Genomic DNA, 27,049 nt, shown 5'->3' with positions numbered 1-27,049 from the left:
TATGAAGATTATAGTTTTGAGGGATGAAACCTTTATTGCCTTGGGTGACTGAAGTAAAAAATTAGCAATGATTTTTTTTGGTGTCTATCCAAATCGGTTTCATCAAGACTGAATATCACTGAAGGTTGTAAAGTTTCCAGCTTTGAAAACAATAAGGGGGAGAATGAAAAACTATGAATCATGGATAATTTAGGCATTTATTTGTCTTAAAATTGGGTTTTGGACCTAATAATCTTTCTAAGTCTCTTCTCATTTTTGCATTTGGTGATTTAAGGATGAATCAGATTTATGAGCTTAATCAGAGCCTTCATAGAGCTCAGGAGTAGAGGGGTCCCCAGTTCTGTTATGCTCTGGTCTGGTCAGATTAAATCTGGAGTATTTAATATAGAGCATCACACATCAGGAAGGCCATTGGTAAGAATTTTTAGAAGAGGTCAAAGTAAAGGGCCTCAATTTCATGCCATATAAGGATAGATTGAAGGAGTTGGAACTGTTTAATCTGGAGAAGACAAGGGAAGGTTTGGTGGGGAGAATCATGACAACTGTTATGGAAGAAGGAGCAGATTTGTTTTCCTTGGCCCAAAAGAGAAGAAGCAGGGGTAATGTCAGAAGTGGCAAAAAAGTCAAATTTAGATTTAATGTTAGAATAAAATAGTTATCTAAAACAAATAGTTATCTAAAATTGAAATAGGCTGTCTAAGGAGATAGTGGGCTCCTCCTCATTTAAGCTCTTCAGCCAAAGAGTTGGTTGACCACTTATCGAGTAGGTTGTTAAGAAAGTTCTTGTTTAGTATAAATAAAAGTAGATGGCCTCTGAGGTCCCTTTAAATGATAAAATTCTGTTATTAATTATCAATTAATTTGACATTATTCCATAAGATATACAATGTATGCAGCAACTCTCAAAATCCTTACATTCACTGAATTTGCTTGCTATTTTTTTAGTTACACATTATGAGTGTCATTTTGTGTTTCTCAGCAACTGATGGAACTTACCTAAGTATAGAGCTGCTTTTTAAATTGGCTGCTGTGGGGAATAGGTTCTTTAATCCTTTATGATGAAAATGGGGTTTCCTTTATTCCTCTTAGCCAAATTCAATTGTAATTATATACCTGACCTACTCAGCCTTCTTTCTCAAGCTTTGTGCCTGACGTGGCAATAATTTGTGTGAATCAAGAAGCAATTAGTGTTTTTTTTAATTTATGTATTTATAATTGTCCACAGTTCCCTTTACCAATTCCAACTTAAGGAACAAGAGTGAGGAATCTTTGTTTCTTTATACCCGGTGAGTCCTTATAGTCCTGAGAAATATTCAAACATGTCATTTTCTTTTTCCTCTTGAGCCAGCCCTGAATCCAGTTCCTTTTACTGGTATTGGTTGAAAAGAGGTTTAATAGAGCCGGCATATTCTAACGAGGGACACTCCTCCCTGCACCTGTTTCTTTCTTCTCTTAAAGACTGGTTACAAAGAACCAAGTACAGGGAGGAGAATTCTTAGGGTTTCTGCCCCCCCCCATTCCTTCAACCTTTTCTGACACTATTGGTTATGCCATATGATAGCCTATAAAGGTCCTATTCCCAGTGAAATTCCCTTCAACCTGGAAATCCATATCCACCTACAAATATTCTGATGATAAAAAATAGCAGGGTTGGTCTGTGATTTTAACTTTTTAATTTTTTTTACTCTGTAATATAATTCTTTCCTTGTAGTCCTGTCTGAAAGGGTCTTAAGGATCAGGAGATACTTTCTTTCTTTGTTTCTTTATCCCTCACAAGGTCTTATCATTCTGAGACTATAAGTAAAACCAGTTTACAGTTCCATAGTATTATGGTAACAATAATAGTAATAGTAATAACAGTTGATATTTACAAAGTGTTTTAAGATTTCTAAAGTATTTTATAAATATCTCATTTTGTCATTAGAGACAAATGTCTCTAATAGGCAGGTGCTTTTATTATCGTTTTTTATAGATGTGGAAACTGAGGCAGGTGTAGGTTAAATTACTTGCTCAGCATCAAACAATTAAGTTTGAACTCAAACTTAAGATTTATCTTATAAAGTAAACAGTGCAATTCAATATAGCAAACATTTACTAAGTCTGCAGTATATAAGTATCTGTGGTGGACATTGGGCATACCCAAATGAGAAACAATAAAGTCTTTACCTTCAAGGAGCTTATCATTTAATAGAGCATCAGGATGTGTTCTCAGATAAATAGGATACAAAGAGAATATAATAGGGACAATAAAAATATGATAGGTTGGAAAGCATAAAAAGGATTAACATAATAAGCATGGTGGAAGATTTTAATGGATAAATCTGAAGAGAGAACAACTTTCACTAATACACAGAAATAGGAAGAAAGAAGATATTGGAAAACAAGGAATATCTCAGTTTGATGAAAACATAGAATATATGAAGGGAAATAAAGAAAAATCAGAATGGAGAAATAATTTTGAACCAAACTGTGGAGAACCTTAAATATTATTAGCTGAGAAATTTATATTCTATCCTACAGGTTACAGAAATTAAAGTTTTTAGACAATGTTATGATGTAGTTGGGCCCATGCATTAGGAAGATTATCTTGAAATCTATGTATATTATTTTTATTTTAAACATGGGGAAACCAAGGCTCCAAAAAATTAGATGACCTGACTATGATCACACAGTTAAGATTCAATTAAAAACTTCTAACTTCTTGTATAGGCTTTTTTTTCTATCCCATGCTGCTTTGACATATATATTCAAATATCTATATTAGCTATTAAGGAAATAGTGCCATTCTTCTGTTCAGGAGATATCTCTGAAAAAGAAAAAAAATAACACAAGGTTTGTGGCATAGGAAATGGTAACAAGAGAAGACAAGCAAAATTTTCAAAGACTTTCAATACAATTCCTGTTGCTGATAGAAAAAATATTATGCAAATATTCTTGGAATTGACAAGTTGGAAACTAAAGAATGCCCCATTTATTTCTTGTGTGATCATTTCCTTTTTCCACTTTACATCCCAGAAAGAGCTTTCTGTCTACAAATTCTGTGTTATTCAATTGTAAAGATTCAATGAATTCTTCTGGACTTTTGTACACATTATTCAAAATTTTGTAGGAGTAATGATGATACATACTTTAGTTTTTCAGGGTATTCACAATCTCATCAATATGTGCACATTCTCTGGTACAAATGGCAGTATAATCATTCCTTCTGATTCTGAGCAATTCTTGTCCATATTGCCTCATGAATGCTGCAGGGAAGATCTTCACAATATAGTAGAAACCTTCTCTAGGTTTTAAAACATTGCATGAGTACTATCACACTGTCAGACTTATACTATGTTCTACCATTGTCTTAATAGAAGAATAGCCCCCTTGGTTTTCTACTCATATGTTTCTTAGTTATCTTAAATGTCATTTTTTGAATGGAAACCATCCTTAGTAATATGTCATGTATAATGTGTATGTATATCTATCGCAAGACTATTCTTTGCCTGATGGATCACCTGAAATATTGATTTTTCAGAAATTTTAATGTATTATGATTTGTATTCAAATGATATTATTGAAAAAAGGTCAAGATTAAAAGGTAGATTTTTGTGTCAAAGAACAATTTGAATTCATAGGACAGGCTATCAAGTTTTTAAAATGTCATTTGAATGATTATTTTCCTTCTATTCAATGCTTGACTGGTTTATTGACCAGTGGTAGGATCTGTCCAAAACATGAACTAAGAAAGTAATCAGTGTGCTGCCTATCCAACTGAATGTCATAGCCTAAACAACCAGAATTCTTCATTCCCTTAGTTTTTCCTGAGTGACTGATCTTTTTTGAATAGTTATATATTTTATTGAGGATGATCCGTAATATTCTAGGTCATAATAAGTAAGCATGATGTCATATATAAAAAAAAGAACCCTTGAAGGACTTAACCATTCCTTTACCACTGGACCCTGAAAGGGGTAGCTTCCACAACAATGACAAGTTCCTTTGTTGCATGTAAGTTGATGCTTTGCTTGATACTGATGATCAGTGACCACAGATATCTTTGTGATTATATCTGTCAAGGGTGATTAACACGAAAGGTGTATACCAGGTTGAAGGAGAAACTTTAAGACTATTTTTTTTTGCTCTATTGAGTCATGGTTTTATAAAATTCTTTTCAACAAAAAATAAACAGTAGGATGAATTCATGAATCTCATTTTAACTATACCTTTAATTGTGACTGAAAATAGACAGCTACAGAAAATTTTTTTACAGAAATCTATTTTTTATATTTTCATTAATAATATCCTTAATATATTAATAGATTATTTTCATAAATATTTCATGGAATTGATAAGTTAGAGTTGCTTGATATTGATTTTCTCTAACTTTTTTTTGGAATGATATCATTTGTGTTCTTTCTAAAGCATTTGGTAATTTCTCTTTAATATATGTTGAAAATGAATCCCTTAGTACTTTCAGTTCTAAAACAATAGTAACTTACCACTTTAAATATCTTATTTTTTCCAATTACATGTAAAATTTTTATCACTCATTTTTGTCAATTGTAAATAATCACACATGTATTCCTACACAATTCCTTGAGAAAGTCCTACTCTATTAATAATTAAGAATCCATTCCTTTCTTTTTTCTTTAATATTTTTACAATTACAAATGAAAACACTTTTAACATTCATTTTTTTGAAAATTCAGAGTCCAGATTGATTTTTTCCTTCTTTCCCCTCTCCCCTCCACAAGAAAATAAGTTATTTGATATGTTTTACAATTATGCAAAATATATTTCCATATTAATCATGTTGTGAAAGAAAATATAGACAATAAAAACCAAAAAAAAAATAAAGTTAAAAATATACTTTGATACACATTCAGACTCCCTCTCCCCTGGTAGAGGGTAGCATTATTTATCATATCATGTCTTCAGAACTGTCTTGGATCATTGTATTGTGACAATAGCTAAGTCATTCATAGTGGACTATTGTAAAATATTGCTATTATTATACATAATATTCTCTTGGTTCTGTTCACTTTATTTTTGCATCAGTTCACATAAATCTTCCCAGGTTTTTCTGAGAACATTCTGTTCATTATTTCCATAGTACAATAGTTTTCCATCACAATAATATACCATTATTTGTTCAATCTTTCCCTGAATGATGGGTATCCCCTCAATTTCCAAATATTTTTGTTCACATAGATTCTTTTCTTTTTTCCTTTGTTCTCTTAAGGATTCATGCCCAATAGTGGTATTGCTGGGTCAAAGGGTGTGTACAATTTGAGTGCCCTTTGGACATAGTTCCAAATTACTCTCTAGAACGGTTGAATCAGTTCACAACTCCACTAATGGTGCATTCTGTCTTAATTTTTCCACATTCTCTCCAATATTTATCATTTTTCTTTTCTGTCATCTTAGCCAATAAAATAGGAGGTGGTGGTACCTCAGAATTTGTTGTTAATCAAATTTGTTTTGGCTTAGTTTGCCCATAGCAATTAAGTGTCAAAGACATAATTTGAATCCTGGTCTTCCTGAATAAAAATTTAGTTCTTTAGTCTCCATGCCATGATAACGATTCAAAACTGGTTAAATGGTCATACTCAAAAAGCAATCTTTCATAGCTAAATATCAACTAGGAGAAAGAGTTCTAGTGGTCCACTCCAAGGATTTGTCCTTGGATCTTTGCAATCAGTATTTTTCCAAGATTTTAGATTCAATCTGTGAAGTCTATGCTTGTTAAATTTGCAGATTATATTAATATTAGTTAGCAAATTAAAAGAAAGATGGTTTCCCATATAAACAGACCAGAATGATAGAACAACTTTAAAAAATGACATTTAACCAGGATAAATGTAAAATTCTACACAAGATAAAAAAAATCAATTTTACAAGTGCTTGTTATAGGAGCCATGGCTATACAAGCCTAGGCTACATTTAGAGAAAAACTATGTCCCAAGAAATAGATATACTTTGATTGTACAATTGATACACAATTGATATGGTTTTTACATTGAAGGATGAGAGAAGTAAACTGGTCTGCTTCTGGAAGAAGGAAATCAGGATCATGAGAGGGCTGAAATCCATACCATAGTCAGTTGAGTCAAGGTCAGTTGAGGAAACTGGGCATATTTAGTTTAGAGATAAGAAGGTTTAGGGGGAATGTGATAGCTCTTTTAAATATTTGAAGGGTAGTTTTTTGGCAAAGATATTAGACTTTTTCTGCTTGGTCCCAGAGGACAAATTAAGGGCAGTAGTTGAAAGTGCAGAGGGTTAAATCTAAATTTGATATAAGGACAAGCTTCCAAACCATGGTGACTATTTTAAAGTTTAGGATTGCTTTGGGAGTTTGTGGGTTTTCCCTTAGACTTCTTCAGGCAAACATTTGCTATTAACTAGAAGTTTGCTTAAGTACTTGGTACTCCTTCAAGTCTCAGTCAAAGTCCCAACTATTCCAGGAGACCTTTCCCAGCCCTTCCAGCTGCCAATTCATCTTCTATACCCGCTAAATATTTTCATATACTTTCTACATATCTTGTATTTTTGGAAGTATGGAGGGAGGTATAGAGGAAACCTTGTAGGTCTCTTGTAATAAAATATAAGTTCCTTGAAGGCAGGGACTACGTTTTCCATTGAATGAGCACCCTGAATAGAATAGGGGACTCTCTATCCCCTTCATACTCTGAGATTATTGAAACTCTGTCCTCTCTTTCCCAGATCTTCTTCTAAGCTAACATGGAAAAATACAAAACAAAACTCACATCTTTTCCTTTTATAGTCTCATTCGGGGAATTACTAAACTGAGGAGGATAACTTTCCTCTTGAATCTGTCTTTGTATATATAATAGATGACCTCTCTGAAAGACTAATGCCCTTTCATGGCATAAGTTATAAAAGCTTAACATTATTTGAATGCCAACCAGGCTATCTGCGTTAACAATCAGAACCACAGTCCTGAAGAGCAGGAAAATGTTGATTTTGACCTCAGTAGAAATCAGATCTGCTTAACATAGCGATGATGATAGCAAACATATGGAATTGATTAAATGAATAAATAACCCTACTTAGTTTTGCATAAAAATATGTGGTACCCAGGTCAAAGATAATCCCTAATTTTTCTATGCATAATAGATTCTAAAGTGTAAACATCACCAGTAGCCTGAACCAAACTAGATGCTTTAAGTCAACAGTCAAAGGTGTGATTGTAAACTCAGAAATATTGATAATGTTTGTGAATATCACCAGACTAAATTATGCTAAGGGTCCACAGCAGTTATGAGTTCCTGCTCTATCTGGAATTTCAGTAAGCAGGCTCATCTATGTCAGAATTCTGACCACAGTAATCCCCACCCCCACTGAGATTTGATGTCTTTTTTCCCCCTTATTATCTGCAATGGAAGAATAATATCAAACAATCTGACAGAAAATAAAGTCCTAAATATAGTGACATGGGAGCACTAAACATATTTCTTTTTCAATGGCTCTAGATGTTAAAAATATTTATTTTCTTCTCATAATATTTTCTTCTCTTTTCCATAAAATGATGAGGATGGTGGTAATACTAAATTACATTTATGGTTATAAAGTCCTTTGTGATTATAAAGCTCTTTACTTGCACTCTCACAGTTATGGAAGAATTAAAATTAAGCATCCCCCAGAGAGCAATGAAGAGACACATGGTAGAGGTAAATAGACTAAGGCATATTTTCAACAAAGAATTGCATACCAAAAGTAATACTAACAATGTCCTCTAATAAACACACAATTGAAATGGGATGTGGGCCAATAATGAAGCTAAGGAAGTGAGGGAAGATCAGTCTGTATGCTTCACTGAGTACAAACATGTAAAAATATTCCAAAGAAGCTCCCCAGCATATTGAGCAGACCATTGTATAAAGCAGACCTTTACGATGGACAAGGAGAACAAGGACAAGAAATACACAGACTTGGAAGGCATGGATGAGTTGTGAGTGGTACTTTTGGAGGGAGCACTTACATCATTAAAATCTTAAATGCACTAAAATATTTCACTTGAACCTCAGAATAATCCTGCATTATAGGCACTTTAGTATTATTGTCCTTATTTTATACATAAAAAATTAGACGCTCCCATGGACCCAAACTTGCTATAAAACAAGTTTTCTTCCCTTTATGGCATACCACCTCTTGTAGAAAGAAATAAAATTAGTACCTCAGTATATGTTTATAAAATTAGGTGTCAGGCTGGAAAGGGGAAGACAGATGCAAGTCTTGCTGATATAGACACTTCCATGGAAAGATATTCTTCCCATTTCTCCCTCTTTCAAAGTAAAATGGAGAAGTGGAGAGATTGGTTACAATTCCATGAGTGATTGGTAGTGTTTAAAAACATCAGAAAGTAGGTAGGTGTATTTGACATTGTTGGGAAGCCATCTAGAGGTTTTGATTACAGGGATATGGAAGCAGAAAAAGTAGCAAGTCCATGTTTCACATTCGCATTTCAGTATGAGAGCAAAGAATACATACTTAGAAATGTAGAATCTGGTAATCCACTCTACCACAGTATCCTTAGAGACTGGGAACCTACTATACCAGAGTGGACCATGAGAACAGAATGTCTGGGGTTCAGTAAGGAGAATGGGAGCTCTCTGTGAGCTTATTGTGATGTAGAGAAACCTTGCCGGAATCTTACAGAAAGTGTATGTATACCCATTCAGGGTGAGTCCTATTGAGGACTGGAAGATCAGACTGTTGAGAATATGTCAGTTGAAAACAACTGAGCTTGTCTTTGGTTTTCCATTTCCAAAGATGACTGATTTAGGGGACAATGGGCAACCTACTAGATGCACCGGTGATGCTTTGGAGGAGTGAAGCTTCCTTTCTCAGCACCTTGGATGGGTTTGTCAGCGTGGTTCAGATCATGGGAGAATCAGCTCTTAAAGGAACCACACTCATTGTTGAACACAAGAAATAATTAGGTTACTGAGTGCAGGTCATATTTGCTGGTTACTCCAGAAAAGTCAATGATTTGATATTCTTATTTCTCAGGAAGAGTAAAAGCAGATGTTAGTTATTTCAGGAGCATTGTCACTTCATGTTTAGGATTCATATTAACTCACATCAGGTATGAGTAGCTTTGATGATGGGGTAGTTAGGAGGGGCTGCAACTGACTGTCTGATGCCATTAATAGGGGAAGAAAGCCCAAGGCTTAGGAACTGCTAGAGCAGCAGCTCTTAACTTGGGGTACACAGACCTATGAGCAGATTTCAAGAAGGGAGGGAGTTTGTGAAGTTGGGTGGAAAAAACACACATACACATATATGTAAACTTTATATTTTACCAACCATTGGTTTCCATTTTAAGCTTAAACATTTTATTTTATTCATTTAAACTCAGTCTGACAAGAGGTCCATAGACTTCAGTAGACTACCAATATGGTATATGACATAAAACAAGATTAAAAATGTTTATATTAGAGTTCTGAGGCAGCTGTTAATTTTATTTTTGATTCCTCATATAAGACACAGGGTACCACAACTTCCACACTAAATATTAGGCATTGTACAAGACTTCTGCCTGACTAGCTGAAGGAAGCTAACCAGCTGAGTCATTTGAAACTGAGAGAAGGCAATTTTTAAGAGAGGTTTCAATAAGAAGCATCAAGCTTGCTGAGCAGAGGATTTTGCTTTAAACAATCTGGTGTAAATGATTGTCCAGCTAACTGATGACTTGAATACTAAATGAAGGGAAAATAGAATCCTGAGACCAGCAACTATAGGGCCATTGATGAAAGTAGACTTTCCTACATCAGTCAGTAAGTCTTAATTAAGTACTTAGTTGTGCTAAGTTTGGGGGAGACAAAGAAAGATAAAGGACTTGACTTTGCTCTCAGTTAATTCACATTCTAATATGGATAGACAATCTGAATAACTATGTACACAAAAAAATATAACCTACAAAGAAGAGATAACCTCAGAGGGAAAGAAGCAAGGGAATAGAAATAGCTGTAAAGACTTGATGATCACAATAACCCACCAAAATATTAAGACAATATTTGAATGTTTTTATGAATAATTCTTAATAGACATATTTTGAATACTAACTATATAGAGTCCTATGTTACAAGGTATTTTGTAGGGAAGGGAACACAAAGGGAACACAGAAATAGTTGGTGAGAAAATGTTTACAAACAAGATTTGATAACGAGCAAAATATAAAGTGGAAAATGATAGCAGCATTAAGGAGGACAATTAGGACAGAATTCACAAAGGAGGTAGGACTTATGTAAAGTTCCAAAGGAAAGGAAGAATTTTAAGGCAGATGGAAAAAGCATAGTACTAAAGGTTAGGGATAGAGAGAAAGGAAACTATGATTAAAGTTATGGTGTTAGGAATTACATGATATGGTCCTTTTTTAATTAATTATAGTTTTTATTTACCAGATATATGCATGGGTAATTTTACAACACAGACAATTGCCAAACCTTTTGTTCTAATTTTTCCCCTCCTCCCCCCCCCACCCTGATGGCAGGTTGACCAACACATGTTAAATATGATAGAGTATAAATTAAATAAAATATATGTATACATGTCCAAACAGTTGTTTCGCTGGACAAAAAGAATTGGACTTTGAAATAGTAAACAATTCGCCTGTGAAGGAAATCCAAAATGATTGGGAGTTCTATGTAGTGGTCCACAGTCATCTCCCAGAGTTCTTTCGCTGGGTGTAGCTGGTTCAGTTCATTACTGCTCTATTGGAATTGATTTAGTTCATCTCATTGTTGAAGATGGCCACATCCATCAGAATTGATCATCATATAGTATTGTTGTTGACATGATATAGTCTTAAACTAATGAGTAGACCATTCTCATTTTCAAGGGGAAAAGCGTCACATAAAGAGAACTTCTGGGTCACATGACCAACAACATGAAATATTAGATATTTTTTCTGATCTCACAATTTCTCAAACAATACCAAAAATAAGAATTATACATAAAGCAAAGTATCCTAGTTCTCTCACTACAATCTAAGACAGCATCATTAAACTCCTATAAACAGCAAAAATGAGTACACCTTGAGATAGATTAAAATGTTATTCGAAAATATTTTTTAAAAATACAATGTAACACAGCTAATGTTAATTTGTAGTTTTCTAAGTTAATATGAGGTCTATAAGTTTCAATTTAAGTTTGACATTCTGGTCTAAAATACCAAGAACAATAATGGGATAATAACCCAGGGACTCAACAGCAGAGAAGACTAATCTCTAATCCCTAACTTGTTCTTTTAGCCTCCACTCCACCATCAAGCTCTGAAAGGAGCACACAATCTCTGGCAACTATTCAGTATTTCTCTTGCTGCAACTATTGCTTTGGCCAGAATATTTTTTGCTTCTTCATTCACCTCATTCTTCTGCAGCAACAAGTACCAGAATTCAACTCTGCCCACCTCTTTTCTATGAGGAGGAGATAGAGGAATAGGAAAGCAAGAAACTTTGTTTTTCTTGGGAGACAGTATTTCATGGTTCAGCCAATTTCCTAAGGAGCAGAAGAACTTGGGTACATTTAAGTGCTATGTTGGAGGGGAGTAACAGAGAGGGAGGCACTCTGGGCCTGAAAGGAGAGAACTAGCATTAAACTGAGGTTAGTTCTAATTCTCTCAACAGAATACTTGAGATAGAGACTGGGGCCAGTGAAAAGTGTATTTCTGGTATAGCTTTGAGGGAAGTACAGGGATCACCTCCTACTGACTTGTCTCAAGAGAATCAGTTGTTAAATATTTGGAAGGATCATTTACATCCCACAAATAGCAAAATGCTAAAATTCAAGGCTAGATTTATTGCTTTGTTCATTGTCTGGACTTAAGAAAATAATGGCAAAAGACGTAAATAGTGAAGATTAAACTTTTAAAAAGTTAAAAAATTTAAAAAATTTACTCTATAAGAGTGAATTGTTAAATATTTAGCAGCACATTTCTGTTCCTGGGTTCAGCCCTTATTCCCTTATTCTCAGTTCCCTATTATCAAAAGGGAAAGAGCTAGAAAATGAGTGATAAGAGAATATAAGAGAGGAAAAACAATAGCAGTACCACTGAAATCAAAGATCCTAAGAGGGAGAAAATGTTTAAACCTTGACTACAAACAAATAAAACAACAGGAAAGATGTTAATAACAGAAGGGATTGTGGTCATTGTATCATTGAAACAAGTCCAAACTTTCCTGAATAAATATTAAAAGATAAAGAAAACTGAATCAATAATTGATAAGGCAGAATACCTATGGAGTCTCAAGGGAACATAAAGCTACAGCAGCATGTTCCCAAATGGTTCAAGTAATAAATAAGAACTGTGAGAGCAGAATTTATGTCTTGCATAGCAGAAATAATCAGCAGAATAGGAAAAAACCATACAAAAAAGATGGTGGGAAATATCACCAAAGGAACAAAAGAAATTACAACTAATTAGAAATGAAAATGCACAGAAGAGGGATTATCTGGAAAAAGAAGCATAAAAAGCAAGCAAAATATAATTGATCTTGAAAATAGGATTTGTAGATATAATGTAAGTATTGTAGGTTTTCCAGAAAGACACTGCAAGTAAAACACATACACACACACACACACACACACACGCACGCACACAAATTCTAATCACTACAATGCAAGAGATAATTTAAGAAAAATACCCATGAGCTCTTTACATAAAAAGTATGCTACAAAGTCAGACAAATATAGAGGGTTTTTAATATCAACATGAGAAATTTGGACTTAACCCTTAGGCAATGGGGAGCCACTGAAGGTTCTTAGTGTAAAATTGGCTAAATGAAAACAGGTAACTTTCTCTTTCTCAGCTCTTAAGTGAATTGATAGTTTGGATCTGTGGGGTTTTCAAACTAATAGTCTATTTATTTAACCATCCTCATTAGGGGCTCTTAGCACATCAAAGAATACTTAAAAATCTACTGACTAACTTTGGGAACAAAAAAGCAAACAAGAGCACAATATATTACTTTGCCAGCTGAACAAATACCACTGTTATGCTAATAGCCCCTTAGGAAGAAAGCAGCCCTTAAACAAATTCACCAAATTAAGGAATTGTAACCTTGCACAGGTGGGATCTACTAATTGCTACTCATTGTTCTGTGTTGAATGAATACAATTCATATTTTGGTTCTCTTTCCATTAAAGCCTTTCAATAAATATTTGAGTACCTACTGTGTGGAATAACAAAGAAGGGAGGCATCCTTCCTACCCTAAGGAAGCTTACTTTCTTCATCTTCAGCCAGACCAATTAGCCATTCTGCAGAAAAACATAATTTCCAAGAGACATTCTAGTAACTAGAGTGCTTAAACCTAAACTTTCCCTTCCCCATTTTCTGCCAGAACCAATAGGTCTAAAGAAAGAGAAAACTGAAGTGACTCTTTACTGAAGCATCCTTTCCATTCATTAGATTTAGAACCTAGAAGGGACTTTGAAAGTCATCCAATCATTTCATCTACTAATGAATAAATCAATAAGAATTTAAGTACCTCTCATATGCCAAACACTTATATAAAAAGGCAAATAAGCAAAAATGATCACTGTCCCATGCTAAGGGGGACACAGTATATAAATATATAGGTACATGTAAAATATTTACAGAGTAAGAAGATATCCCACCCAACTCTGAGCCCCCAAAACTTTTCAGCTTGGTAGGAAATGTAGGTGACAAGGTGGATAGAGAATTGGAAATGGATCCAGGAGTTCAAATCTTACCTAGATGTGTGACCCTGAGCAAGTCACTTAATCCTGTTTTCCTCAGTTTTCTCATCTGCAAAATGTTCTTGTGAAGGAAATGGCAAACAATGCCAGTATTTTTGCCAAGAAAATCCCAAATGGGGTGACAAAGAGTCACTGAACTGAAAAATAACAATAAAAAGTAGGAGCTGCGATTAGAATTGTTATTCAGGAAAGTCAGTTTTAAAATGGTTTGAAAAAAAGGGAGAGATGGGAGGCAAGATGCTTTGAGATTCGGGGTGAGGAGAGAGACTTCTCTGCAGCTCAAAGTCAAGGAAGGCAGAAGAAGCTCAGGTGCATTAAAAGAAGTTTATATCTTCAAGTAGAGCAAATGGAATGAGAGATATACCATGGTGCACTTTCCAGAGCCAGTAAAGCATGAAGGAAAGCCCAGAGAGCAAAGCATCCTCTGCATGGACAGGATAGAAAGTTATTCCAGAGGACAAGCCACAGACACAGTACAGCTCAGTAAGAGTATATATCTAAAGCTGCTTTATACAGATATAGAGCTGCACATATCCAAAATATATGGGCAGATATTCTATCTTGTAGATATGGAAGTATATTTCATCTTATTCCTTTTTTAAAGCTACATTCCAAAGATTTAAAGACGAAGACTTCTTAGAGATAAAATTCCAGATGAAGAGGAAATTGAGAGGGAGAGCCATCTGAAGTTTTGTAGGGTGTCAAATATAACATGAGGACACCAGTATTTTCTGCAAAAATGCTAGAACATCTGTTAAATTCAGCTTAATGATGACAAAAACAAAAATTATTCTTTAGGGAGGAAAAACTACTAATCAATCATGGTGAAGTTTCTGGCCTATTTAAGGGAAATTAACAAAAAAGCTCCAGAAGGATGAGTAAAAGATGCAAGTAATATTTGCTTACGTGTAAAGTTTTGCCAACTTCTAGGGCTCACTAACTCAGAATTCTCATGTTTAGCACAGTTAAGCAATGAATCCTAAATTATTCCCACTAGCTTCTAGACAAACCAACAGCCAGTTGGATTCATTAGTCTTTTTTTTTAAATTGTTTTCAGCATAAACATTCTTCTGCTAATTAGTGTGATCTGATTGGTGAGCACAAAGCACATTGTCAAATAAGTTTCCTTCTATTCATTTTAATGCATGACTGTACTAGTTCATATGAAAAGACTTTAGTTTAATCTGGGTAGATATTAAGAAATAAACAGCTGAGATGTGATAATCATAATAAGTATTTGGCTTCCAGATTGGGTCATTCTGATTGATGCAGAAATTTTTGAAAAGTTTTCTGTATGCAGTTCATGTTTGCAAACTAGAATATACTAAATAAAATAAACCCCTGTTTAAAAAAAACCCAGCACAATTCTATACATGGGACTTGATTTCCTTATATGAAAAATGAAGCAAGACAAGGAAGAACAAGAAATATTTATGAAGCAACTGCTATGTAGCAGGCACTGTGCTAGAATTATAAATTCAAGAAATAATAATTACAACCTACACCACCCTGTTTCATCTTCCAAGGAGTTTACCTTCTAATGGGGGGGATACCACCCAAAAGGGAGTTACAGAGGGGACAGTGGCACAAGGACCTGATTTTGAAGTCCAGAATAAGTTTGGAAGTGGAAGGAGAGTCAGCTGGAGCCCTCCACAAAATGGAGGTAAAAGGAGTAGCTACACCATGAGAAAAGGGTCTGGATGGTGGAGGAGATAAAAGAGGGCTTAATTGGTCTCTAATTGTTGATTTTACCAGATCTCTTGCAGTTTGAAAACCTATGAATCTAATAAAAAATTCTATGACAGCTTATTCAGAATTGGGATGGTGAGTGCTCTGGGTTGGTTGAATTTCAGTCAGGAATATTGAGTGGAATATGCAGGGATATGAGTGAAGTTAGAAATACTTCAATAATGAAGAAGTCAATTTGTAGAAGCAGTGGAGAGCTAAGGAAAAACTGCTAACAACAACTGAGAAATTGTATTTAGAGACATATTAAATTGTATTTAACACATGTTAGCCCCACAACAATCTCCAATAGCAATATGTGAACAAACTATTTTCATTCAGGGAAGGTTCTATTGGGAATTTTCAGAAGCTAGTTAAATGCACACAGGAAGATACTTCCATAGTCTAGGGACAGAAATGGAATTATAGCCTCCTCCTCCCCAAAAAATCTTGCTTTAGATTATATAAGAGTGTTCTTGACTGATTGACATCCTTATGGACAGCCACTAGTCTATGCTGCCTCTTTAAAAAAATTCATTAGAGTAAACTACAGGCTTATTTTAAACTATTACACATTCCTAATTAAAAATTAAGATCCATTAGAGCATAATCATAGCAAGTCCATATTTATAAAGTGTTTTCAAGTTGTAGAACACTTATTTGACATATTATCTCATTTGGGCCACTGGAATATAAACTTCTTGAGGGCATAGTACTGATTCATTTTTTGGTCTTTGCAGCCTTAGCACTTATTATAGTTCCTTAACCATAGTAAGTACTTAATAAATATTTATTGAATTCAACTGAAACTTCATAACAATTATGTGACAGTGCCAAATCTTATTATCTATGTATTGTGGAAACTAAGAATCAAAGAAGTGAAAAACTTTGATTGAGGAGACATAGCTAGTAAGAGAAGGAGCTAGGAATCAAGATTTCCCAGACCTTCTGCCTTCAAGCCTAGGGTGCCCCTCAACATCTTGAGAACTGTTGTTCACCTAATGTACATTCCTCTGAATTTAGGAGTTGGCTCAAAAATGTTGTAACACATACTAAAACCTATTTGAAAGTATATTAAATTCCAAGACTCTGCCAATGAGAAGGAATAATATGGACTTTCCACATTTTGAAGCTAAGCATTCTGCTTCCAAATACTATTATTGAACTTTATCAATAATACAACTTTCCTTTAAATATAATCCTATTCATTGTTCTTTCAAGTTTTACCTTTGTGGGGGTATTAAGTATATTTTTACTAGGACCAATATTACCAAACTGGAAAAAAAATAATTTTCAGCTCTGACTAGTTCCTGTTGGAGATTTTGTTTTTACTTCTCACTTTGGTGATGCTGTTACTAGCTATTAGTCATTGAATGAGCTTTGTCTCAGACAAACTGAGACCTGACAAATTCCTTAATTGAGAAAGGTCAAGGGCACCCACTGGATCCTAGGCCATTGCCAGTCAACTTGACTTTTGCTTTGTCACTAGACTCTTGCTAATGACTCTGGAGGAGAGTGAGACTAAAGGCATCACCCTATTGCTCCTTTTTGAAAATAAAAGATAAATTACAAGACAATAACAACAGTGACAATCCTCCCACTCACAAATGCTCTAAATTTCTCTCATAGTCAGCTTTGAACTTCCTCATCTTTTTCAATGCAATTACTTGCTTAGTCCTACTCTTCCTGCCTCCACTATTGCTGATTTCTCTCTTGGTATTTCTACTGAAACCATTCTAGTACAGAGTTTCATCCCTACTATATTCTCTTACTGACAGTCTGATAGTTTCTTCTACCCCTGGTTTATCCCTAGCTACTTTCTGTCCAAATATCATTGTGTGAAAAATTTCCCAATCTGACATCTCAATGTTTTCTCCCTCCTCAGGTTATTTTGTATTTATTTCTATATTTGTACATAGTTACATAATGTAACTATAGTAGAATATAAGCTAATTGAGTACAGACACACTTGAGTTTTTATGTTTGTATTCTTTTTCCCCCTGAGGCAATTGGAGTTAAGTGACTTGCTCAGGGTCACAGAGCTAAGAATGTTATATGTCTTAAACCAGATTTGAATTCAGGTCCTTCTGAATTCAGGGCTAGTGCTCTATCTACTGTACCCGCCTAGGCTGCTCCTATGTTTATATTTTTAGAGCACTGAACATTAAGGTCTCTTAGAAAATGTGAATTCATGTAAAATGTATGGGATTGCCTGTCATGGGGGGGAGGGAGTTGAGGGAGGGGGGGATAATTTGGAAAAAATGAATACAAGGAATAATATTATAAAAAAATTGCTCATGCATATATACTGTAGAAAAAAATTCTAAATAAAAAAAAAAGAAAATGTGAATTGAATACTTTGCCAAATCCCAGAAAGATTAATCTTCCTAATGTACCCATTGCCTGCTGATCAAATAAATTCTAAACTATTTTAAAATTGTAGCCTGGCTCTACAATGTACAATCTGGCTCTAACTTAGCTTTCCAACACTATTTCAAATTTCTATATTTTAATTATTTTGGTCTGTTGACCATCTCCTTTATTAAAATGAATTGTCTTAATATCACTTCTGAGCAAACTTTCTGTTCATTGATAGCCTATGAAAAATTTCCTTCAATATCCCTTTTCTATAAAGCCTTTCAAGATTTCCCTAGCTGGAATTAGTTTCCTCATAGTCAAATTTCTCATTACATTTTGTTTGAACATTTCTTTTGTCTTTATCACTATGTGAAGAACCTCTAGATAGGAAATTCTCTCCACCAAAGGAGATTGCAACCATTGAAAACTTAGTAGTTGCCTCAGACCCATAAAGTTAAATAACTTGTTTTGTATGGCTAATATCAGAAGCAGAGAGGACTTGATGGAGCAGTGGATAGAGCACTAGTCCTGGAGTCAGGAAGACTATTCATGAATTTAAATTTGGTCTCAAGCACTCCCAGCTGTTTGACCCTTGGCAAGTTATTTAGCCCTGCTTGCCTCAATTTCCTGATCTGTAAAACAAAGTGGAGAAGGAAATGGCAAACCACTCTAGTATCTTTGCCAAGAAAATGCCAAATGGCATCACAGAGTTGGATACAACTGATATTACTCACTACCAGAAACCAATAATAAGAGACTAAATGGTACAGGATGTATGATGCTGGGTGTTACTTAACTTCTGTTTGCCTCAGTTTCTTCAGCGACAAAATGGAGTTAATAATTTTGTGAATCTAATAGGATTATTGTGAGACTCATTGAATGATATTCATAATGTACTTAGCCCAGTGCCTGGTACATAATAACACTGTAAAATGCTTATTCCCTTCCCTGACCCCACAATTTATATTATAGTTAATTATGTTTCTTGTCTTAGCTTCTACCAAATTATGGCTTCCTTAATAGTAGAGACAGTGGTTTTTGCTTTTCATCTTTGTATTTCCCAAAGTGTCTTGTGCAGAGAAATTACTTAATAAAAGGTCTTTGAATGGAATGAATTGAATCAAGAATGGCAAGAAGTATCTTATTATAATTTTCTACAATAGCCTAATGCTGATTTTTTATGGTTTGCATCAGAATATGAGTTCTGCTGACAATGCATTGCCTACCCCAAAAAAGAAAAATATATATAAAATAAAATTTATTTGTGTCAAGATCCTTCAGAGAGTTAGCCATACTTGTCACTTCTATTTTCTCCCCTCTCCTCCATCCATTCCATTGTCAACTATCTATATTCTGGCTTCTGAGATCATCACTTTACTGAAGCTTCTCTCAAAGCTTACCTACAAATGTCTTCCCTCACCAAATCCATTACCTTTTCTGATTGAAACTGCTGATTTTGTCACTGATGACCAAGTCTCCTACATAAGTACCTTTTCCTCCTTGTTTTCTTATCATTACTCCCTCCTGTTTATCCTTATACTTTGTTGGGTTGCTAGGCTCTGTCTGGTATCCTCTTCTCAATCCATCCCTCCCTTCCTTTTTTTTTCCCTTCCTCCCTCTCTCTTTCCTCTCAGTCTCTGTTTCTCTCTGTCTCTCTCTCTGTCTCTGTCTCTCTCTCTCTCTCTCTCTCTCTCTCTCTCTCTCTCTCTCTCTCTCTCTCTCTCTCTCTCTCTCTCTCTCTCTCTCTCTCTCTCTCTGTTTAACCTATTTTCTCTTCCAAAAATAATACTATTGGAAATGTTGGAAAGGATAAAATTTTCTAGGAAGTTGAAATACAAGATAATTGAGGAGAAGGAGTAGAGCAATCAGCCTTCCTAAGTGACTTTTTTTGCTACTAGCTCTATAAAAAAAAAACAACATAAAGAATTTGGTTTGAATGGAGTAGAGCTTAAGGAAATATTTTCTCTTAGAAAAATGGCTTACCAGGAAAGTGGTTTCAACCTAAGAAAAGGTTTCTTTCCCCCAGACTAGCAATATATGGGGATGCAGAAAGATAGAATTGTATTTGATACGATCTCTTAGAGCAGAGCAAAATGGCTAGCCTCAGGATACTTGCCTTCCACAAAGAGAGGCAGGCAGATTCCTAAAATATCCATCAAAACCTTTCCATGAGCTAACAAACTCATGTGGATATACACAAAACCTAAATGTGTATCACTTATAATCTATGATTATGTGATTTTCAGGCAGCATTAAGTACCAGTAGTCTAGTAGAGGTACCATATTTTGAATGTTATCTAGAATCATTAATTACAAGTAGCTTATTAATTATTCCACTTTTTTCTCCTGCAAGAAACAAAGACATATCAAATCCAAAAATGCTAAAAATGTTTCATTAACATATTATTCATAGTAGCAGCATGAGGAGCTTTGGTGATCAGTCCAGGTATTCCACACTTGTGCCTACTTGATTAATAATTCAGGTGTCTGGAGTGCTGATTTGGCTATTCCAATATTATGAAATCAAAATGAGCTCATTGTCCAAACTGGCATGTCATGTCTCTATTGAGGTGACTTAAATATTTATTGGTAGTTCTATTAAGCCAGTTGAAAAATTGCTCTTCCCACATTCTTATCTCATTTGGGAGATAGTTCTGGATGAGAGCGCCCTCCTTCAAGTAGTAATCAGTAACTGGGAAAATTTTCTTCTTTCTCTTCCAAGAAGTTTGAGGTTTTAAAAGAAAAATCCTGGAGTGTGTTAAATATGCAATTATGTTATTACAGAAAACAAACACAGCCCTGACGTGAGAGAAATATTTTACTATAGTATCATAGTCTACAGCTGAAAGAAGATCACCATTTCCTCCTCCTCCCCTTTCTGCCATACAATTGGAAGGGCATTGCTTCTGTTTTCATATATATTATATAATATATATTTATGTTTTATAAGCCTTTGGTAAATATGACATTATTTCAAATAATTTAATATACGCTAGGTGTTAAAAATAGATTAGATTCCCCATTGTGCTCGTCATCATCATACCTAATGCAACTATTATGGCAACATTATGGATGGACCTGCATGTTCTATGTGTATGTGTGTGTATACAGTCTTAAGTTAAAGATGAAAAAGAATGCCTAGGGAAAATACAGCATGAAAGTTCAAAAGCTTTAATAGCCATCAGTATTTGGCCTACTAAGTATTCCAAATGTCCTATTTTCTCTGATAAACTTGTGCAATTTCCAGAGAGAGCAAACCATGATATTTCTCAGCTATTCTTATGATCCAAATTCACTAGGTCTTGGTAAGATGAACTATGAACCAAGTCTGCTTTGTGTTGTGAATCTCCCTCCATAAGGAGACTTGGTTTCTAAATCTGATTCATTAATAGATATTCAACAAAATTTAAGTGCCTACTATGTGCTAAGCATTGTGCTAAGATTCTTTAAAATGAGATTTGTAGGTAATAGAAATGTAATGTGATGAACAAATGAATGAATGAGTAAATGAATTGTATTCCATCCCAACTGTTTATTCATTCCATCTGCTTATTCAAAAATACAAAATAGAATGTGGACACCTTCAATTAGCGGTAATGTTTTTTTGTGTTTTTTTTTTAAGACTCTAGCACATTTCTATGAGAACCTAACTCAATACAGATGGACAACAGACAGGATAAATCTCTGTCACTTATTACATATGCCCAGTGATCAAAGATTTTTAACTGGATATTTTTTTTTCATTGGCTGTTTGCATTAGATATGCAAATCTTCCCTCTTGCCAAGACATTTCTGAACATATTTGCAAGGCTATTGATGTCCATTACTTCACTTAACTATAGATTAGAAATACTGACAAATATTTTCATCCAAAGAGTTTGATCATTTTCAGATTATTCTCAATACTAGTCATTAACCTTACTCAATATCCTTCTGTTGAACTTTCAGAGTTCTTTGAAAACATAAAGTTTCATCAATATGTACTAAATAACCTTAAAGCCCTTTATGAATAATTATGAGTTTTTAAGTTTTTGTGAATCTGCATATTAATTCTGAGCCATAAATAAAACATGAAGTAAAAATCCAGCATGTTGAATATCAAGGGGATAGAGAAAGAAAAGGAGGGGATAATTATCAGTTTAATGTGGGCACATACTTAACCTAAAAGATTTCCTTAAAAATTGATGACATCCTAAGTATATATACTATAAAAAGATGCTTTAATTTAAATTTGAGAAAAAGGTTTTGTGTTTGAGTTATTGTCCTTTTGCGATTTCTAGACTAAAGATAATTGTGAGAATTTTTATTTGTTAGGGAATTGATTTCTTTCATTTATCTAGATGCTTCTCCTCTTATACATATATATTATGAATCTATGACAATATAATTCCCAGGTTGGGATATGATCTTTCAAAAACCACATAAAGACTGTTCCTGACTCAATTGACTATATTTTGCTTTTCATCAGCAAGAATGGACATAAAAGACAAGAGGAAACATCAGTGGTACCAAAAACAATTTCTTTTTATTTGTCTCTGGAGTGTACCAGGAGGAAGAGTGTATGAACAGTGGCAGAAAGGTGAAGTTGTGTGGTCCCCATGGATACCTACTGTACATCATAATTTATAGCAGCTCTACCCCAATCCTGAGGCCTCAGGCTCCTTCCATTTAAACACAGCATTTCACAGAGTGAAATGGGCTGACGAATGACATGATCTCTCAACGGTCATGGCATGGCAACTTCTGAATGAAATTCTCAGAACGAGGGCACTGAAGATGTTTGACAATCTCCTCTACGCAATGGCATGTGTGGAATTGGAATGGAAGGCAGGAGAAAAGGGGTTTGGTTATGAATGTTTCCCCACAGGCCAAAAATAAAGGCAACTAGGTTTGTAAATGTCATCTGAGAAGTTATCAAGTTTCACCATGCATGTTTTATAACATGCCTGTCTGTGCTTAGGGCTAACTTGTCCCTGAAATATTCCCTTTTTTTTTGAAAATCATTTATCATGGGAACCCTGCACAATCTTTATCGCTGTATCTGGCCTTCAAAAGCACAGAAAGTATGAATAACATTAAGGGTGGTAAGAAGATTGTGCTGGGTTTGAAGCCTGTCAAACATATTTTGAGAACTCAGAAAAGGATGGAATTATAATAATTGTGATATTAATATCTCACTCAATCTCAAGCCTTTAATTGGGGTGTGGAGATGACCCAAGACTCTGGGTGGCTATAGCACTAAAATTCAAGTTCTGGCAAGTACTTCCAAGCCAGAACTTGTTCATTCAGGTGAAGAATCTGACTATACAACAGAAGCTGATTTGAAAATGATTCCTACACTGGTCAGTTGTTTTTTACCTTGCATTTCAAGTATGTTCCCAGTAACAGAATATCCTTTTCTCTTTAAAGGAGTGGTTTAACTATATTATGAGACCAGGAGGCTGGGTTCTAGGAGGGGAATTCTTTAGCTCTGGAAATGCATGACAAAAATAAAAATAAAGAATAGCTGTCAGTCTATTGCATCTGCCTTCTGTTTCTGCAGTAACCATTGGAGAGTAGCAGAAAAGGAAGCAGAGTGCTAAGAACTGTGAATTCTGGGCCACTCAAAAACCATAATCTAACTATTGGTAAATGGGAACTCCTCACCTAAGGGAGAGTGAACTGACACACAAGAGTAAACTAGAGAACCTGGATCGCATTAATATTGACATTCTTACAATAAGTGAAATCATACAGTATAAGGAAGTGGCCGTTTAGATGGTTCACAGATTCTCTATGAAAGAGTTGGTTGAGTTGCTTTAGTTATATGTACAAAGCTAATAAAATCATCATTTCATTAGGACACTTTCTCATCTTGTTTGTTAGTGCTGATGATGAATACAAATTAAAAAAGACCTCTATAAAGGGAATTTATAGCTTTGTTTCAGAGGATAAGGAAATAAAGACATTTTATGATTAACTTTATAAGAATATTCTGATTAAATTAGCCTTCACTTTAATATTCAGTAATTTTAGCAAAGAGGAAGTCATAGTTTTACCTATGCTGAAAATAGGGCTCAGGACCAAGGTGCAAGAAAAGGCAAATGCTTGCAGGTTATGACAAAACTTTATGTTTATATATTATAGATATTTTCTTCCAGAGAATGAAATGCAGGTGAGAAACAACTGGCTATAATACAGGAATCATTTTCAAATCAGCTTTTGTTCTATAGTCAGATTCTTCACCTGAATGAACAAAAAACAAAACAACATCAAATGAGATGAAAGAATAAGACAATATGGTTAAAAGAGCTTAAAGAAAAATAACTTTTTGATGGCCCCAAATGGGAAATGGATAAATGAATAGACATTAATTGATTATATAATTTGATGGAATTTTAACCAATAAAATGCAACCCCCAAAATAATCAGGTCAATAGAATCTAGAAACTGCCTCAAGCAGGATTTTTTTTTCACAGAGAAAGATATTTTGGTGGAGGGAGGGAAAGAGGTCATATTTCTGAAAAAAGTTATAGAGAAATATGGTAAGAGCTTTTGAGCAGTATCACTTGAAAAAAGAGAAAGAGAAGTTGTGATAGAAAAAAAATGTGTTTGCAGAAAGTTTGGCAAGAGAGCCAATTAAGCCAATGCATCTGTGGATTACTTAAAGAATATTTAGGGATGAAATTTAAGGTAATCACTTCAACATTCATTCAAAATTTAAAAATATATTAAACAGGGTACTACATATATAGTACATATAGCCAATTACTCTTGATAGAGTGCTCAGAGAATGTTAAGCTGTTATTCTCTTAAAAGAGACAATTTCCAATTTCCTCATATTTGTTCTGAGACTGAATAATTTTTCCCTTTAAAATTATAGATTGTTTTCTTCTCTCATGATTTTTTCCCTTTTGGTCTGATTTTCCCTGCACAACATAATAAATATGAAAATATGTTTAAAAGGATTATACATGTTTAAACTATATCAGATTGCTTGCTGTCCTGAGGAAGGGGGAGATAAGGAAGGGAAGAAGAAAAAAAATTTCAATACAAAATCTTTTTTAAAATGAATGCTGAAAACTATCTTTAAATATATTTGAAAAATAAAATGCTATTAAGAAAAAATTTAAAAATAAAAAATAAAATTATAAATTGTATCAGGGTCATGCATCCTTTCTCATGTTATTATAGGCATATATTTTCTCTAATCACCTTTTAGAAAAGCAATGTCTCTTCCCCAATAAGGGGAAGGGAATAGGCATTTATATGGCGCCTATATATGTTGGGCCATTTTTACAAATATTATCTCGTTTAATATTCACAACAATTCTGGGAAATGGCTGCCACCATTATCCCCATTTTATAGTTGAGAACCCTGAGGCAAATAGAATATAAGTGACTTGTCCAGGGTCACAAAGATTTTGTAAAGCTGGATTTAAACTCAGGTTCTCATGATTCTAGACTCAAAACAAAGTTTGTTTTTCCTCCTGTGTTTCTTACTTCAAACCATAGAGGATGGTAAAGGGAAACAGTAATGTCACTGAAAGGTTTCCCCTCTCTCAAGATGTAAATAATCTAAAGGACTAAGACTTACTTTTCTCTAGTTTATCAGCTTTCAGAGAAGCCATGTTTCTTCTAATCAGTTCAGATCAGCATGGAAGTTAAGCTAGAGAAACCAGCTGGATTGTCTTAAAAAATTAGAAAGTCTTTGTGACTTTTATAGAGATTGCACATAAGAATTCTTTCATTCATTCATACATTCATTCATTTAATAAATATTTATTAACATGCAGGGCACTGTGCTAAACATTCTGGAAAATTTGAAGATGTATAAGTTAAGTGAAGGAGTTTACAATTCAGGCTCCTATCCAAGACAAAGAATGAAATACCAAATAACCAAATTTTAAAGTTAAAATGAGCTTTAATAGAGAAACAAGCTTTTCAGTTTAGCTGTGAATAAATTTGATATCATAAAATTTTCCATTAGAGCTCTTGAAAACATTGCAATGCCTTATGGTTCCATCATCAATGCAAAAAAAAAATAGTCCAGCTATATAGACCTATAATATCATTACAAGACAAAGCAGATAGCAAAATACATAGAAAAAAAATTAGAGAAATCATAGTTCTTGAACTCATGAGGTAATTAGGGTAAAAATAGAATCCCTGCCCTTTCCATAAATATATAATTATATACATACATACATATATGCATACATATATGAAGATATATATGTATATCCATCAATATGTAATATGAAAATATATATACATAATATACGTAAACATATATATATACATATATTATTCAAAAGATTAGATAAAAATTAAGTCCTTACCTAAAAGGAGAATCAAATGAATGTATATATTTTTAATCCTTTACTTTTATAAACCCAAAAAATAAACAACAAAAACTTTAAAAAAAATAGTATCACTCAATTACAAAAAATAAATTAATTGTTCTATTTTTATCAATTAATTAATTATTTTGTGAGTTTTTACATCGATCACTGTAACTGCCTTCTTACTTACTCTGACTTTGAGTCTACTACAACTTCTTATATGATGCAACAATCTTGTAAACCATGCATTTTACTTTGACTCCATGTGCTTATTTAACCTATACATATAAAGTGAAGACTAGGGCTACATAATTACCTACCCAATTAAAAACTTCCTAGACAAGCTTTTAAAATATACAATAATCAGTTTTATTACATAATAATCCATTCAAGTGGATTTATGTGTTTATATATAGTAATATTATTCATAGAATCCCACTTTCTCAGAGTTGGAAGCCATTTTGTGATTCATCCAGTTTAAATGCATGAAACCCCTACCCAAAAATCCACTGGTAACTAATTCTCTCTTTGTAAATAGAGATGAAGACTATCCTGCCTGAGTGCAGAGTGCTGATGGTGAGAGGTGAAAGAGCATTCTTTCCGCAGTTCTTGTATTTCTGGCTTCCAATTTTGAGAGAGAAAATGGAAGAGACCAATCCTGCTTTGTATTGCTGAAGGAAAGGATTGGGAAGACAGGAGAAACTGGCAGTCTTCTATCTCCAGCTTGCAGCTCTAGACAATGCAGGAGAATCTAGCTTCCTGAAGACCAGGATTCAAATCCTGCCTAATTTCTCAACTGGCTGCCCCCCAAAAGATCTGGGATATCTCTGACTTCTCAGTGATGCCCTAGGAAGCTCTTTACTGGAAAAACCTTATTATCCTGAAAGATTCCCTAAGCCTGGGTACTTTACTT

At 34.2% G+C, this 27,049-nt stretch overlaps 1 long non-coding RNA gene across 2 annotated transcripts in view; it reads right to left on the bottom strand.

Moving 5' to 3' along the window:
* The window catches only part of LOC141558466 (uncharacterized), a 170,401-nt gene that overhangs the window by 11,746 nt on the left and 131,606 nt on the right, over window positions 1-27,049 (bottom strand). The window contains exons 1-2 of one of the 2 annotated variants that reach the window (XR_012487075.1): window positions 14,636-14,684; window positions 13,724-13,866 (exon numbers count right to left, since the gene is read on the bottom strand). The exons of the other annotated variant lie outside the window; for it this stretch is intronic. This is a non-coding gene — a long non-coding RNA (uncharacterized LOC141558466). Of the gene's footprint in view, window positions 1-13,723; window positions 13,867-14,635; window positions 14,685-27,049 lie in introns of those variants that run through there. 2 annotated transcript variants of the gene reach the window in all.

The sequence above is a fragment of the Sminthopsis crassicaudata genome, chromosome 2 (assembly GCF_048593235.1).
Source record: "Sminthopsis crassicaudata isolate SCR6 chromosome 2, ASM4859323v1, whole genome shotgun sequence".
Classification (NCBI taxonomy): Eukaryota; Metazoa; Chordata; class Mammalia; order Dasyuromorphia; family Dasyuridae; genus Sminthopsis; species Sminthopsis crassicaudata.
This window is presented reverse-complemented; position numbering and strand designations above follow the sequence as displayed.